We start from the raw sequence: 16384 nt of genomic DNA on the forward strand, positions 1-16384 counted from the left end.
ATTTTATGTAGCATGTAAGACTGCAAGCAAAGTTAAAATGACTAACCCTTTTTATATGTTCATTTATATGACACAGACCCTGTGTAGCAGGCTGATTTTTTTTCAAAGGTGGCTGACCCAACATATATTCCATCCCATGTGGAATATGCTATCCCAACTCCTTAAAGTGTAGAAAATTATGTTGAGAATCCCCCCACTGAGAAGTGGGGTCTTTGTTCTCATGCCTTAAACCTGGGCACATCTTTATAAATGCTTCAACTAAAAACAGTGTGATGGAAGTGACTCTCTGTGACTTCTAGAGGTAGGTCCAACTCCTTCCTGGATCTCTCTCTTGGGAGCCACACCTTGAGAGCCCAGAGCTGATGGGGAAGGAATCTGGCTGCTGTGGAGCCTCCATCCTGGAGAGATATCAAAGGAACTACATGGTGATTAAAAGACCCTCAGTGTTCTCTGTCCCCCAGCAGTTTTGTTAATGTTTGGGGCCCCAAACATCATGTAGCAGAGAGAAGCCATTACCAATCTTCCCTAATTCCTGATGCACAGAATCCATGAGGGTGACATATGGCCATTCTATGCCACCATATTTTGGGGTAATTTCTTACTTGGAAATAGTCCTTGGAACACACCTAATGGGAGGCACTAGAGATCCAGAATGAGTAAGATAAACTATATATCCACTTTTATGAACATTATATTTTACAATAACAAACCAAAACAAATACACAAACAAGAAAGAAACCTATCATCTTGTTAATTTAAACTGTTCTGTTTATTTTAAGGGCTTTATTAAGGCATATTTGACAGACAATAAATTGCACATATTTTGAAGGACAGAAGTTACAAGTTTTGACATATATATGCACCTGTGAAACCATCACTATGCTGAAGATAATTAACATATCTATCACCCCCAAAGTTTCCTCATCTCCCATTGCAATCATTTCCTGCACTCAAGCAACCACAGGCCTGTTTTCTGTCACCTGAGATTCATTTGCATTTTGTAGAATTTTATATAAATTATAAACATGTACTGTGTTCCCGTCTTTGTCTAGTTTTTTTTTTTTACTCAGCATAATTATTTTGAAATCTATGTCTTTGTTGCATATACCAATTGCTATTCCTTTTAATACTAAGTACTATTCCATTGTATAGCTATGTTACATTTTCTTCCCACATTTGTGTTGTTTCCAGTTTGTGGCTCTGATGAACACAGCCGTTGCCATAAACATCATGAGCAAGTCTTTGTATGGACATACGTTTTTATTTTTCTTGAGTAAATATCTAGGAGTAGAATGGTTTTTCCTCTGTACTGTAGCCCAAGAACTCACTCAAGGGAGTGAGGTGGAGCAAACTTAGGGTTCGCCTCATTTGCTTCCCGTCTCTCAGATATTATTCACTTTAGTTGCTTAATGTCCAATGTCTTCAAAGCTGTATATATAGATTCATAAATTCTTCCTTATTTTCAGTTGTTTCCGGTGGGAGGGTAAATGTGGTCTGTGTTACTCCGCTTTGGTTCTGCCTCCTTTAAACTCCCTCCAGGTTAAGGAACTAAGAGGCAGAAGAATATCCACCTCTTCTTTGTGTCTCCCAGAAATTTGTTTTACAAATGCTATCGGGCATTTGTGCCCTGCTGTAGAAGGCCTCTGGAGTTGGTCATGATGTCTGGTGTAAGCTCACAGTTTTGCAGCTTACTAGCTGTATGACTTTGAATGAGTTACTTAGCATCTCCAAGCTTCAGCTTTCTCATCTCTATCACTTTAACATCAATGAAAACAACAACAGCGGCGGTAGTCATAAAAATAATAGCAACCATGATCATTTCATAAGGTTGGTATAAGGTTAGAAGACAACTCATAAAAAATACAAAACACGATGTTTGGAACCTCAGAGGCTCTCAATAAATGCTGCTGATTATTACTTGTATGATTTTGGGACCACGCCCTCAGAAAAAAGAGAAATGGTGTCAGATCCTTGGATAAAAGGAATATGGCAAATAGCCCTAATATTGTTGTGGAAATACTTAGTAATAAAAGGAGGTGCCTCGTACACTATGAGTAAAGGCTCTGGGTTTCATTCCTTTTTCCAAATCCCATCACTAGAGAATTGACATTCTGCAACCTTTACACACAAAAGCTTCAAGAAATTCAGTCAACTCATGTTAGGGATCTGGGAAAAGAACTTAAAGTTCGGTCAACAGAAATGATCCTCTCAGAGAAACTTGTTCTATCCACTAGGGCTGAAGGAGGGGAGATGTGATGTGGAGCCTAATGCAATTTGTAGAGTGAGTTTGCAGAGGGAAGCTCTCCATTTTGAACTGATTGAGGGTTTTCTGATTGTGCAAGCTCAGTAGCCAAACGGGTAGGCGAAGGCAGAGAAGGAACTTCTTAGACTCAATTTGCTGGTGAATACAATTTGTACATAGGACGGTATTAAATAGGTACTTCAACTGTGTGTGTGTGTTTGTGTGTTGTCAGTGGAGAAATGAAATGGAATCTCAAAATTTTTTCTTTGTTTTATGGCGGTTTGAATCTTCATGTATGACCTGGTAGGTATACACAATGTGGACTGCATGAGAGTTTGAAAGATCTTTAACTTATTGAAAAATTAAAATGATTAACATTAAAACCACAACAACCACTTTTTAAGGACGCTTCTTGAAATTGTGTCTATGCCAAATGCAAGGCTCCCGTGTGCTCTGATATGACTGGGGCCACCTGAAGCTGGTGAAACAACAAAGAGGAACTTTGATGCCCAAACAGGATCTCTGGGTTGTAAGACAGCATTTTTGATACTTCTCCTTGTAATACTGTTTCTAGATCCAGGCAGAAGCTGCCCCTGCCTTAACCAGGTGCTTTGCTAAGCTCATTGTGTTACTTCTTGGTCCCATTTTAGTTCTCATTAATGAGTCAGTTGTGCAAAGTACCAAGAAACATTCCCAACTGGATCTTGAACTCCTGCCCCCTTCTAGGCCATGCTCAAGATATACTAGACCCCCAAATTCCTGACCCAGGTGGCCCTAAACCCACTTCTAGGGTCTGTGCAGTCCTCTCTCCTGGGTCCATTTTCTCAGAGGTGGACCTTACCAATGGCCTCTACACCCCCAAGAGCTGAGTTGTGGACTGAACATGGAAATGTAGGAAGATGTGTCCACACACATTAGGAGCCTCATAATGCAGGGATGGGAAGAATAGGCTGGAGTAAGGCTTCCCTCTTCTGCCAATTCCAACAAAGAACTCCAAGGGGCCCAAAGATTCTAAATTGACACCTGGACTTCTGGATTGTCATTACATTGTTCTTGTATCCATCAAGATAAGAAGATAGAATCCATTTTAGTCAATAGTTTCCTAGTTTGAATTGTAATATTAAAATATTTTGCCATTGCAGTATGTGGGCCTCCCTTTGTGTTCTTCCTCCAGGCCCTTTAAACGTTAGGGGTAATTCTTACTTTGTGATAGGTTTTTCTTTCTCTTGGTTGCTTATCTTCTTCCTGTACAATGGAAAGATAAAACAGAGGTCAGAGAGACAAAAAACTGATGAGTCAGCCAAACCCTTCTGTCCTAAGGTGTCTACTTTACGATCTGTTGTGTAATCACCACATCTGCAGCCTTCACAGACGATGAAATGCTTTCTTCTTTGGCACCTTCGGAGGAGGGTCAGTAGCACGGTCTTTAAGTCCCAGAACCCCTGGGTTCCTAGTCAGCCTTAATGTCTTCTCTATCCTCTCCACAAGCTATTTGAGATTCTCCACCTGCAGCATGGTTGCCAGTTGGTAATTTTCCCGTTAAGAGATGTCATGTGGTCTCAACAGTGTCTGTTGCCATCACCCTTTCCCATCGTCCTCCTGCATCCACCTCCCAGTGCTCTTGGTTACCTTTGATGTACCCACCATGCACATCTGGGGAGGTGGGGGGGTTCCTCCCCAGAAATGTTGACTTCCTTATCTTCTATCTTGTGAATACTGTCATCTTTTTCAAGTTGCAGCTTAGGATTTCTCTCTTCTTAGGGAACACCTCTCTGATGAAGTAGGAAGGAAGGAGGTTTGGAGTCATATAGACCTGGATTCCAATTCAGTGCCTTGTTAACTTACTGACCATGTCACCTCACGCAGTTCACTCAAACTTTCAGAGCCTGAGCCTATCCATAAATAGGTATGAGGACTCTTCCCACATGTCCATTGGGATGATTAGGTGATGTGAGTGATGTAAAGCACCTGGAAGGTGTTTAGATCAATTCCTGATGTTGATGACTCAGGTCAACATAAGCACTTCTTCCTATGTGTTTCCCTGGTTCATAAAACAAACCCCAGATTCTGAACAGCAACATAAAGACACCAGGCCATAAAAAAAGTATAATGTATCTATCTAAGGAAGGGCTACCAGCTTTTAATGGCTGGACTTTAGGGTACATTCAGAAAATGTGCTGAAGAGGTAGACTGAAACCACGATGAGACAGGCATTTTAGATTAAATGAAGAAATTTGACCTACTGCAGTTTCTTAGAATTCCTGGAGTGGATGTGGAAATTTCCCATCTTCTTTAGATAAAGCATAATTAAGTATCTTAAAATATTTCAGTTTAATGTATACATGGTGATGATGTGTTGACAAGGAAAACTTTGGGACTTCATTGCCTACAACAGTGCAACAGGTTAGTGTTACCAAAGCATGCTTGCCAAATGATCAATGATAGGCTCTAAGAAAATAAGCTATGTCAAACATGGTGTCGTGCTTTGGATTAGGTGAGACTATCATGTTCTTAATTCACACTTCCCCCCAAACTAGATAAACCATTTCATAAGGAATTTTCTTAGTGCTTATATTTCAGAATGAAATTCCTATGAATTTGGGATACTAATGATTTAGCCACATACCAAGTTGGAGCTTCTCCAGTGTGCATGTGCTTCTTATGAAAAGGAAGAAGGCAAGTTGCCAATCAAAAGGCTAGTTGCAGATTGAAGGCAGAGACCCGACTGGTGATAATTGTTGGCACAATGTCCTATACAGAGACATACTCAGAAAACGCTATTGGGTCCAGTCAAGTCTTCCATATGACAACTAAGAGCCCTCCCTTGAAGACATGGCATTTCTTTAACCTAGAGCTGAAAGAAAGGCAGCAGTATGGACAGTCTCCAATTAGCCAGAAGATTTTAATCTACTTTGCAGAACTAATCGAATGGTTGTGCTTCCCCAGCGTTCACGTGAATTGCACCCTAGCTGGAGGTTAACGGACTAAACAATAGCAGCAGCAATTAAGTGGATGTAAATGAATGTGATAGGCTAATTCTCACAAGGAGAACATCAATGTGTCAGTGTCAATGCTCTGGTGCCTGGAATAAAAGAGGAATTGACTGAAATGAAGAAGGTAATATGTAGCAATTTTGTTCAGATGTATATGCTCCAACTTGACTGTTCGGAAATTCCTTGGATGTAAGCAGGAGGAATAAAAATAAGTAACAACAGTAGTTCTCTTCTATATAGCCTCTTGTGGGAGGGGAAGAAAGAAAACACCACACTTTCATATAAATACATTCAAGGTATTATACCTCACGGTGTACCTTAACTATGAAATAGATTGCAGGATATGGAATTGAGGAAAACACAAATCTACTTACAATAAGGGGAAGGACAGTTTCATGACCTGGGAAGCTGAGAATTCAAAAGAGGACAAACTTCCCTGGCCTTTTTCATATTTGGAAATGGAGACTGATCGACAGAATAAGCAGGCTGTAGAAGTTTATCGCTGCAGGGTTTCAGCAGAGTCTATCTAGAAAGACGGAAGTTGTGGGACAATAGGAAAACTTGAGGTTTTGCTTGCATTCAGCTCTTTAGCACTTTAGTACTTTGGGGAAATTTCTACTTCTGTAGCATGGGGTGTGGGGCTTGGCGGGAATGTGAAATCTGCAAAGATTTCTGTAAATTCTTTAGGATCGAAGCATCCACAAACATTATGTGAGCTGTTTGAAAGAAATGGGGTATTTCAATGCAATGAATATAACCTGACTTCTTGCTTCCTGCTCCTCAGGGCATCTCAAGCTACCTCTGGAATGCACTGGGTGAAGGAAGTCCTGTGTCCCGTCTTTTGGCAGGGGGTGAGCCACAATCTACCTTTCCTCATAAGTCTTCAGAGGACATCCCTGGGTATATTAGCTTCCTAGCCTTTGATGGACATATCATAGATGGGCCTGATTACTATCACAATGCTTAGTCTGCCAAATACCAAAGGATGGAAAAGGAGAGCACACCAGATGTGTAAAGGAAGAAAGACAGCGCAGTGTATGAGATGTAACAAGTCTTCTACTGGAGAATATTTTCTCAAAGGCAACTGAACGATTAGAGTAAACCAAAGGAAATCGATCAAGATTACCAGAGAGGTATATTGAGAGAATGAAAAAAAAATCCATCATCTGGAAAAGAAAGGTGGATATGTATATTTATAAAGTTGTTTTTAGAGAATGTTCAGATGATTTTTAACAAGCATAGTCAGAGAATTCAAAGTTTTGAGAGTAGGTGAAGCCCAGTGAGGACCCAAATTATCTATCATGATACAAATATATTAACATTGAAACCGAAATAAAGCTATACATGAAGGAAGTGACCGAATAGTTTAGTTTTTAACTCTTCTGTTCCTTTTTAAAATTGCTTAATAGAAATCTATAAGTCCTCGTGTCTGCCGAGATCAAACCTATGACTTTGTCTCCTTATATGAATAAATTTTATCGGGAAAAGTTTGAACTTGAAGAGCTAAATTATAAGGAGTAAATACAAATCCAGGTTTCGTTAACTTAGTTGCATAGCTGATTTAGATCTGTCTCCCTGCCCCATCTTTTGTAGACAAAGCCTCAAAGAAAGTGAAAGTAATATTAGTGACATCTTATTTGGCCAATTTAGAAAGAAGTATTACAAATATGATGCATTAGCAATTCCTTTGCAATGAAGCAAGAGGTGAAACAAAGGTGATGGGTAGTGTAAGTTGGACTCGCATGCCTCGATGATTTCAATGGAATCAGGCATTTTTTGAAGCACAGAATCTTTGAGGTTGTAATGTATCTGACCTGTATATTTACTGAATGTTTGCACCTACATGTGAGCTGACAGGAGGGAAGAAAAGAGAATGTAAAGTAAAAAGCTCAGGTAGTTTTAAATATTATTTGCCAATCAATTTAACACATCTATATACTGTAAAATACTCAAATCATTCTTATGAGCAGATAATGTGAAACAATGAAGCATGGGGTAATAAGGTAAAGCACAAAACAGACATTTAAAAGGAAGGAAAAGGTAGTGGCACAAGTTTGGCTCCCTTGAGATAGATTACTGGTTTTATCTGGAGGTGGAAGGCAGTGCCTTAGACATACCTTATATCATACGACAAATGTGGAGTTTGAGGAAATGTTCATCTGTTTTGCTATTATTTACACAGGCATATGGTCCCCAAAAGAATACACTCTGTATCTGTATAAACTAGGTAAATCTGTGTTTGTATTATGCTAAAGGTGGGTCAAGGAGATGGGTTAGAACTAGAAAACTTTATGCCTTCCTTTTTTGTAAGTCAGCGAAATACCAGGTCCAACGATTACCATGTTTCTGATGAAATGAAAAAAACAAAAGGTGTGATAGCAGATTTTAAAATAAGTTCTGTTTTTGGATTCCTGATAAAGAATAAAGAAAATAGTATTTAATGTACAGCATGATTCAAAATAATTGAATACTAGAAATATACTAGGAGAGTACATTTTGGGTGCTCCATCCCACACAGAGGAAAACCATATGAGGAAAAGATATGTTAATTAGTTTGCTTCTATTCATCATTTCACTATGTATATCATATCAAATCATCATGTCATATACCTTAATATATTCATCTTTTCTTAAACCCAAACAATAAAAAAGGAACATAGTCTCTCTTTGCTCAAATATACTTCTCTCAATTTCTGAATTTTGCTACCATCTCCAAGGGAGTCAGGAGGGACTAAAAGGGAAGTTGAAGATATTTATCTTGTTTTTATGGGAGAAGAAAATGTGATTCACTTACCTGAATATAAACAGTCATCATGCATGGAGGTCAGCATACATAGCATTAATTTGATTCTTAAAAAGGTGTGATGCCCTTAGGTTTGGCAAAACCAATGTAAAACATCTTGCATGGTGGATAAAACAGTATGAACTCTTTCCATCATGCCAAGAGCTACTTTAGATACTTGATGTATATCATCCTATTACATCATCATAATAAGTCAGTAAATTAATGTCATTGATTCCACTTTAGAAATGAGCAAACTGTTCCTCAGCGAGGGTAAGAGCCTTGTTAATACTCTCCCAGCCAGTGAACAGCTAGGGCCAGGATTCCTACAGGTGAACTGCCCACTGAAAGGGCATTATGAAGTCGATGATGGTAATATGCATACATTTTGGGACAGCAGTCATTGCCTTGCGTAACATTATTATCAGGAAATATCTTTGAGTTTTAAGATCCATCAATACATAAATGGCTTCTCCACAGGTGTCTTGTCATTGGAAGTATTTTAGGTATCACAAAGAATAATTTTATCATGGATCAAAATGGACCAGATACCTGAATATATCTCTTTGGAGGGGGGGCAAAATCAAATTCCCATGTTAATGCAAGGAGTATGATAGAAGGAAGGAAGGAATGAAAGAGGAAGGAAGGAAGGAAGGAAGGAAGGAAGGAAGGAAGGAAGGGAGAAAGGAAGGAATGAAGCGAGGGAGAGAAGGAGGGAGGGAGGAAAGATTAAAAGAAAGAAGGAAGGAAGAAGAAAGAAGAGAGAGAAAGGAAAAGAAAGGGGGCTAGGGTAACATCTGTCACCATTATAAATGTTTTAAAACCTGTTTCTCGATACGGAAGGACATTGATGCATTTTGCTTACAATGGAATAAGATATATAATCTATGTATATTCAAGGAAAAATAACCTGAATTAATTGCAGTAGGAGGCCATCAATGCAAAATACTGTTCTATGCAGCCTTTGACCTTTATCAAAGATGAAGTGATTAAATAAACTATTAAAGACACATCAATTACAATGGAGACACTGGCCATTCTGAAAGCCATTCATTCCACGTGGGCTGTTGCCATGTGCAGACATAGAATGTTTTCCTCTAGGAGCAAGACGCACTTGCTGATCTGTTGCAAGTTCCAACTGTTTCACCCCAGGTTCCATGCATAGCTTTCTATTGGGTGCATGAGAACACACTCTACTTAGACTCTAAAATGGTAACAGAGCTACGTCATTCCGAGCGTGAATTCCTACACATGGACCAGGTGTGCTTGCCAGTGGGTTTGCGGCAGGTATTCACCATTCCTAGTCTATGGTCTTAGCTTGGCTTCTTCTAGGAAGGAAAACAGTCTCAGATTCCTAGGATTCTGCATCAGTTTCTGTGTACCAATCCTTGACTTCTCTGTGTGTGATGTGAGGTTAATGAGAAAAGACAGTTTGCTTTTTTTGCCTCAGTGTGTAGACGCCGCTGAGCAAACTTACCCAACTGCCATTTGCTTGAGACTAACTTCTGACATATGGATCAGATTTCAACACACAAGCAGACATGCACTGGTTTCATATGAAGCAAGCGTTCCCTTGATATCCTGTGTACGTAGCAATATATATGTAACTAATCGAGGGTGGAATATACCAAGCTGCACTCACACAGCCGTCCACCTAGGATCATGAACTCTATTCAAGTGAACCAAACTGAAGACAGAAGCTTTCTGTGTTGCAACAGAATACTTCTAAGGAACATGAGTGACTTTTTAGTAGACTGAGATGGAATGAAAACACAGTCACAGTATTTAAGGATGTACTAGAGTAAGAGACAGTGAGTACAAACATCCTCTCCCTGCCCCTGAGCTCCCCCCCCACCTCCGCCCCCATGACCTCATGATCTTTCTTAGCTTTGTCCTGACAACCTGACCTTACAGAGCTCTACCTGGTCCAGACAACCACATAAACCCCACAAGCAAATAGGGGGTTGGTGCAGCCTTTTCGGATTTAGGATCATGTTTAAGCTTATGAATCAGATTTGTCTATGTGTGGACATGACAACGATGGAAAAACTGTAATTTAGGACATATTCTCTTTATCCTTTTATGTAGAATTTCACTTTAATGTGATGCAAATGACAGTAAGAAATACATTCAGTGACTGTTAAAGCCTTCCCATTAAAAATTCTGTATGCATTTTACATTCTAATTCATGTACAGTCAAAAACCCTGATAAAATCACAGTGCTGATTTGGCTGCTGCACTTATCGTATTAATGAGGATACTTTATGCCTTTTGAAAATTGGGATATGGTCCATTATGTGATTGTAAATGATGTGATTGTATCACATAAATTTGTTATTCAATCCCCCCCTCCCTCCAGTCAGCTTTGTATATAAGAAGATTCATTGGTGAGCCAGAACCGAGGGCAGAGAACTGAACTGCAAATTACTTTCCTTCTTTTGTCTTTTTTCCATGTATAGGAAAGAACACAATAAACATGCACACGTGTGCATGTCAGTATTTATGTCTATTTTGTCTTCTCCTCATTTTATAACTTTCCCTAAAAACCAGAGAGTAAAGCTCAAAGTGAAAGAAAGGAGCAGACAGGCCAGAGGCTCGCAGAAGTACACGGTGACTTCTCCCACAGCCACAGCTACTCCCTTCGCTTCTGAGCTGATCCTAGACTGAGGATTTTGCTTGAAGATAGATCTTTCCTTCCCCCCTCTTGCAACAGGTGAAAGGCTTGAGAACTGTTGTTGTTTAAGGTTTCCTGATTTTGAGTTGCATTTACATTCCTAAAAAATACCAGCTCCTCTTTCTGTTTATTTATTTTTCTGTCATGCCTGCCTAATTAGTCATCATTTGCTCCCACGAGCACCTAGTGAGAGTGATCTATGAACACAGCTGCAGGGGGCCTTTGGCTTCTTTCTGCCCCTGCACCTTCTGTTTCTGAATCCTGCCATAGACGTCTACCTTGGTAAAGGTCAAAGAACTATGTTTTTCCCCTCACCAGAGACACAAACACCTCCCCAGCCATCAATATCTTCAAAGTCCCCACAGAACGAATTAGAGCATTGCCAACACAAGTGGCCTCAGAACACTCAGGTTAAAACAAAGGAGGGGACCAGTGGCCCTCAGCTGAGTCCCTCGTAGTCTCGAAGGGCTGCACACTTCCTTTCCTCTTTAATGATGGTCTCCGGCCTTGTCATGCGGTTGTTCGAGAGTAGTCCACAGACCACAGAGTGTTCTTGCGCCCAAGTCTGGGCAATTGTCCATTGTTGCCTGCGCTTCTGTGTCTCTTAAACATTTGGCTTGGGATTCCTAAGCAATTTGTAGGCTGGGTATTTTTTTTCTTGTATTTCTTCAAAAACTTCTCTTCTATTGCCTGGAACCTGGAGAAGTAGTGGTGCCCCTCACAGTGGAGCAAGCTCCGGGGTAGAGTCCTTAGAGTTTGGAAACGCAAATGCCCAAGTTCTTGACACACACCTGGCAATTTCACATTTCTGACTTTCTTGCTCATCTTAAAAGCTGAACTTTAGGCTTTATCAAGCTCTGTGTTTTCCCAGAGTTCAGCTATTATGGATGAAATCGCTTTTTTTCTTTTTAAGGTCTCTGTCATGTTGCCACATCAAAAATACAGTACCAGGGCTCCTGGGTGGCTCAGTCGGGAAAGCTTCCAACTCTTGATTTCAGTTCAGGTCATGATCTCATGTTCGTGGGATTGAGCCCCACATCGGTGCAGAGCCTGCTTGGGATTCTCTCTCCCTCTCTCTCTCTCTCTGCCCCTCCCTTTCTTGCTCTCTCACTCTCTCAGACTAAATAAACATTAAAAAAAAAATACCGTACCATATGCTTCCTCTCCCTTCCCCCACCCAAAAGGAGAGATGCTACAGGGAACAATATGCCTAGGAGAATACAAATATTATTGTAAATTATATATTTTAAATGGCTTGTGGGAAAAGAGAAGTAGCTTGACTGAGATATACCAAAAGCTCACAGCAGGTCTTTTGTGATGGGAGGTAAGTTTTTTACCTTATTTCAGATTCAAGACCAACAAGAACTTTGTACAATCTTCTGGACAAAGCTTGCCCCATCCTAATCTGTGCAAATCCACTCTGTTCTGTTGACTGCTCTCCTTACTAATCAGCCCTACACAACTGTACCTTTCTCAGGAGTTATACACACTGCATTTTTATGCTTCTGTTACTGAGTGGCCTTTTTCATACTTTTGCTTTATCTTGCATTCAGTTACTCACAACTTGGTCTGTAGAATAGGATACCATCATTGCCTACATTTAAGCAACAGCACATTATGTCATCTTGCTTCATATATTTTACTTCTATCTCTCTTAAAGGCAGTGCATTTGAGAAATCTTGGCTCTGCCTTTGGGGAGGAATCATTTACCTTCTTTCATTCAGGCTGAAATTTGTCTCCTCACTCCCTTTGTCAATAAAAAAACTTATTTACATCTTCTCAGATCCTATTAGTTAGCTCGATTGCCTAATTCTTGTAGTTTTAAGAACAAACCATTTCCTTGCTTTCAATCATTGCTGGTCTATTTTATGGGTTCCACAAGGCCACATTTATATGTCTGCTTACTTTCTTTGGAAAGCTTTTTCTATTTCACTCTGACGTGCAGCATCATGTGCATGGTCCATTTCCCTCCCACGAATAGGAAATATGAGGACATATGGCTAAACAGGCTTCCTGTAAAAGAGCAGAGAGGAAGATATTAGGCCTAGCAATATTGCCCATTGGGCTCTATGTCTGAGGATGAGCATATTTGATTCTATATGAATTTGCTCGGGTCTTTCTTCTCTCTTGTCTTTTCTAGTGTCTTAATACTTCCTTAGAATAAATTTTCCCACCTAAGATGGAACTCCTCCTTTCTCTCTTGACAATGCCGAGTAAATCAGGGTGTGGAATATTACCCATGAAACCCACTCTCTGAGAGGTATTGCTGGCTGAAGCCACGCTGTTCATACACCATTCTATACCCAACTGTGGATAATAACAGAATTGATTTTACCCGAGGAAAGACAAAGGAACCTCGGGGCTGCTTTCTGCATTATTTTGTTCTCAGGTTATTCTGCTCTGAATGGTAAGATCTCTCACTAGAATACTGGGTCACATTTAGCTTCCTGTATAGCAAATCCCCCGTAGGGTAACTTCTGGCATTGGGCTATGAGGTATTATTGTTCTGTGCCCGTGTGTGTGTGTGTGTGTGTGTGTGTGTGTGTGTGATCATCAAATTATAACATAAATAAGTTTGTGTTTTCAGGTCCCATGAATACCCTTCTTCTTTTTTATAACTATTAAGAAAGTAGATTTTGAGCTAGAGACTAAAACCCTGGCTTTCAGGTAGTGTGAAAGGTGGGTTTAAAGAAAACTGTTCTTTAATAAATAGTAATAAGACCATGAATAAGTCAACCTACATAAATTATAAGGGCAATACTGATAATAGCCACTATGAAGTGGGTGCTTAGTATGCCTCATGGATGTTCCAGTTGTCTCCAGCTTATTAACTCACCAAATTTTCACAACTCCTTTAGGTATGTATTACTATTATCCCTATCTTCTAGATGTAGAAATTGAGGCATAGAGAGACGTTTTACTTGTTCAAGCCATGGGTGGTAAGTGGCAGACCCACAATTCAAACATGTGGCATTGGCTCCTCGATTTTGACTCTTAAGTACCTCATTGAGAGGAAACTCTACAACCTTTCATATAGTGGTCATCATATCAGCAAGATCTTTCACAAATAATTTAAGGAAATTCTGATAAAATCACGTGTAATGGTAATGACTTCATTCCTAATACTTGTGATTCTTTTCAACTACATTATCCCTTAATAATAAAACAACCCAACATTTTATCCTGAGTGCAAAGGATTCTGGAAAGTTAATAACATATAATGGTGATAAAAGTGGTGGCCTTTAAAAGAAAATTCCAAACCTGGTGTGTTTGTGATATGATTCTTTTACTATTGCTTAGAATTCACGTTTCCATCTCAGTCTACGTTCTGTTGGTGATCCCTGATTCACCTTTATGAAGGTGAATAGGTGCCTAATACTCGGCAAGGGTATTTCTGGAAAGCTCAGAGAAAGAATCAGCTAGAAGACTCAGTTGTGCATGACCAGATGTGCGTTCCAGGGCTGATCTTCATAATCATAATTCTCTGTTTACAGAGAGAGTTAGCGAATGTTTAAGGGTCCGTGCTCATTGCAGCTTTCTGAGCATTGTTAACTTTGGGTCTAGTTCTTTTAGCTCATTGCTCCAGAGTTGCCATGAATGCGCTTTAAAGTCCTACATACACACCAAGAATGTATTGGATGTTCTGGAGTTGTGAAAGTTCGAGGAATATTGGATTTTATGTTTCATATAGTATCTATTACTAGCTGACTATCACTTGCTTCTAGCTCACAGAGAATTAAGAATAGTGAATGGAATGTGTTGCTGGTTTTGTATGTGTATTACCCATTGGATTGTGTGAATAAGCATCAAATTACTGGTCAGGAATTACAAATTAGTACAATTTAGCGTAAATATCATAAAGCTTTCTGGAACCCCCAAAGAATCCTTTCTATCTGGCTCTGGCTCCTGCCGAGTCTTCACTATTTGATCAATATATCAGATCAAGAATAAGTGGAGCCCCAAAGTCACACCATCTTATCAAAATAATTATCTTTAATTAATATAATTATTGATCATGTAGTAGAAGTCACTGTCTACATGATATAAGGCTTTTAGGATTTCATGGGAATGCTTTACAACTTAATTATGTTTCCCTGGGAGATTATAACATAATTCAATTTATTTTCCCATGTGTTTCATCAATCATTATGTGAATAGAAGGAATATCAGAATCTCATTTCTCTGTCAATTCTTGAAGAATTTAGACAAGTCGTTTCAGTAGTACAGAGCTGATTAGAAGAAGATAAGGTCCCTCCCACATGAGATTGATCCCCTACATCACTGTTGTGTTGGTGCCACATTCTGTTGCTTTTGTAGTATGTGACGAGGCTAACCGCAAAAGCCTGTGAAAGCTTTTGTGTTCCAGCTTTCGTAGCAGACCGAATTCAGGCCTATGTAAAGTTCCCTTCATTGATGTGTAAGGAGCTATGTTCTTCTCTGGGCCTTGGTTTCCTTATCCAAGGAGGCAGCTGGTATCTAGGCTTCCTTCCACCTGTAAAGTTCAGTGCTCTAGTTTTCCTTGTGCTTTAGCTCTTCTAGTGTCTACGGCGGTGCGTGTACCGTTGAGTGTACTTCTGAATCACTGAGAATCTTGTTAAAATGCAGACTCTGAGTCAGTAGGTCTAGGTGGGACCTGGGCTCCTGCCTTTCTAACAGGCTGCCAGGTGATGCTGAAGCTGCCGGTCTGTGAATGACTCTTAGTAGCAGGGATCTAAATGATGCACAGAGACAGAGGGGGAAAGACTAGCTCTTTATCTTCCTTTGGTAACTTCTCCATTTGCTTTCCTCCCAGGGCTACGATTCTCGATGACTTTCTTCTGCAGATCACTGCAGCGTGCCTCCTCTTTCCTAGCTCTACCACACGGAATTGGGGCTTCAAGAAGACTGAGTGCATCCATACAGAGCACAAATCCCTTTGCCAAGAAGGAAATCACAGAGCTTATCAGGAAAGATGTGTGCCTGTAATGTCAGCCATCCCCGGCATGCTGAAATATGAAATAAATGAGGTGGAGTTTAATTTTAGGGTCTACAAATTTGTAATGTGTTCATCATTCCTGTTGCCATTTTGCATGGCAGGCTGAAGTTGGCGGATATGTTTTGTGAAGAGAGCTGCATTTGAGTTCTGGTTAAATCGAGCACTCACCCCCTCTCCTGTCCCTCTCTAATCTCCTCTTGCAGTTATGAGAAAGAGATGCCACGTATCTTCGAGGGGGTCCCTCCTGGAGATGTGCATCTCTTTTGCTTTCCTGAGGGCAGGCTCTTTGGGGGATTTTCCCAAGCCCCACTGCAGACTGGCCTTTCCCAGCAGAGGGCGCGCTTCCCCAGTACCGTGGCCCCAGAGCAGTTTCCTCCTCTCCTGGGGTGGACTTCTCTCTCGCCACTGGGCTGGTTAGGGCTCCTGGAGGATCAGAGGTGGGCTCTCAGGAGGAGAAGAGATGAAGTCTACTCTAAAGGAGAAAATCAAATCAAATCATTTCCGATCTGAATCAGTGACTTTTAAAATGAAAGGTCTACTTGGCTACTGTTAATGGGCAGCTTTTCATAATTCTCAGCTATTACAAGACTAACTTTCCTTTCTTAAAGCTTCTCTGAACCTGGCATTGTCCGGCATTTGTATCCTTCACTTTAATGAGAGCTAAATAAGAATTATATAGGGAATTTTAATAATTCTCACTGGACAGTTAATTAAGCAG

The 16384-nt window shown here is 40.2% G+C and overlaps 1 long non-coding RNA gene across 5 annotated transcripts in view; it reads left to right on the top strand.

Annotated features, from left to right (window-relative positions):
* The window catches only part of LOC106976764 (uncharacterized), a 593570-nt gene that overhangs the window by 533399 nt on the left and 43787 nt on the right, over positions 1 to 16384 (top strand). Inside the window, exon 2 of one of the 5 annotated variants that reach the window (XR_001430527.3) lies at positions 15484 to 15697. The exons of the other annotated variants lie outside the window; for them this stretch is intronic. This is a non-coding gene — a long non-coding RNA (uncharacterized LOC106976764). The remainder of the gene's footprint in view (positions 1 to 15483; positions 15698 to 16384) is intronic. 5 annotated transcript variants of the gene reach the window in all.

This window comes from Acinonyx jubatus, chromosome A3 (genome assembly GCF_027475565.1).
Source record: "Acinonyx jubatus isolate Ajub_Pintada_27869175 chromosome A3, VMU_Ajub_asm_v1.0, whole genome shotgun sequence".
NCBI classification, from domain to species: domain Eukaryota; kingdom Metazoa; phylum Chordata; class Mammalia; order Carnivora; family Felidae; genus Acinonyx; species Acinonyx jubatus.